General features: G+C 38.6%; 1 pseudogene; it reads left to right on the forward strand.

The window, feature by feature from the left end:
• Window positions 1–494: 494 nt before the first annotated feature.
• Window positions 495–612, forward strand: LOC134948591 (5S ribosomal RNA; annotated as a pseudogene).
• Window positions 613–1591: the final 979 nt, after the last annotated feature.

Raw genomic sequence — 1591 nt, forward strand, 5'->3', positions numbered from 1 at the left:
CAGAAGTGCTGTCCAACATAGACCTGATTCTCTTTTTCTATCTTTTCTTCCCGACACCCATTTACTCACACATTCTCCTACATATTTTTTCTATATTTTTTCTTTATTTTTTCTACACTTTGATTTCTGCATACCAGTATCACACCAGTATTTACGCAAGACTCCTGGCCGAATCTGGAGAATCTATACATACCCTTGATCAAACCCAAAATTAGCCCGCAGCTGATTCTCTATTTCCCCATTAACCTCCAACAACCACCGGTGCCATCCATATACCGACCCAAAGTCTACAACACTGTAAAAGACTACTTCCGTCATTTTCTTTGAAGTTCAGACCAGGGGGACCGGTGAAGATTATACCTTTGGAGACCATCAGGGAATATCAGGTGCCGCCAGTGTCTGGATATAAAGAGCACCCAAGTATCTCACCAAAAAACTTGGAATCTCTCAGAATTAAATACTTGGTTCCGAGTATCATTAATCAGGATATATTCACCTGCGGTCAAACCACACTGAGTATGCCCAACCTCGTCTGATCTTGGAAGCCAAGCACTGTGGGCCAGGTCAGTACCTGGTTGGGAGACCACCAGAGAATACTTGGTACTGCAGGTATTTATATCCTAACTCAGAACACAGGACCCGGAACCAAAGTATTGTTATTATTAATCACTATTTCTATCTCAGATTGTTGAAATTGATATTTCACTAATTATCAGGGTGGAGCCCGGCTTGTTAGACAGAATAATACCCCTTTCTTCCGATATACTGTTATCTTTATTTGTATTTTTATTATAAGTACATTTTATTTTTTCGGAAGAAGGTAACCAATATATTATAATATATTATACATACTTTGATAATACTTATTCTTTCTAACATCAGAGACACACATATAATTTCGCCCAACAGAGCCATCAAGTTTGATTTGTATCACCCGATTCAATCAATTATGTTCAAATCGGATAGATTAACCTTTCGATAATTGATATTATCCTTATCATTTCTTTGTCCTTTTGCCTTATAGCCCTTTTTTTAGAGGAATACAAATAAAAGTTACATTTTAAATATTACAAGACCATATATCTCACAACAAAAGTGTGCCCCAGAAGAGACTCGTAGTCTTTCTTTTCTTTTTTGGCTCCTGTACTATACAAGAACCATACATTTTCCTGTGACTAGTTTACTGAACTACCTCTGGGAGCACCGCCAACCCAGTGCCAGATATCAATTATTTATTTATGGCCATATGTTGGTTTACGTTATAGCTATAGGTTTAACCTATATCATTTAAAGTACCAAGCATTTATATTGAGAGATCCTGTGCAGACTCTATCAACCCCTTTTTTCCACATAACCACCCTGCTCAAGAGAAATGGTGTGCTCCTGCTGCAGACACGTGTTCGTAAAGGTACAAAACATGTAGCGGGCACTGATTAGATCATTTGCTAACTAAATAGCTTGCCAGAAGGAGCTAACCGAGTATGAAAAGGGGATCATCATAGGCAGTGCAATTTTATGTTTCCAGGGCGATGTTGGACTGAAAATACAGAACATTTGGTATCCTGAATGGAGTGGCCAGCTCAGAGTCCAG

The sequence above is a fragment of the Pseudophryne corroboree genome, chromosome 1 (assembly GCF_028390025.1).
Source record: "Pseudophryne corroboree isolate aPseCor3 chromosome 1, aPseCor3.hap2, whole genome shotgun sequence".
Taxonomy (NCBI): Eukaryota; Metazoa; Chordata; class Amphibia; order Anura; family Myobatrachidae; genus Pseudophryne; species Pseudophryne corroboree.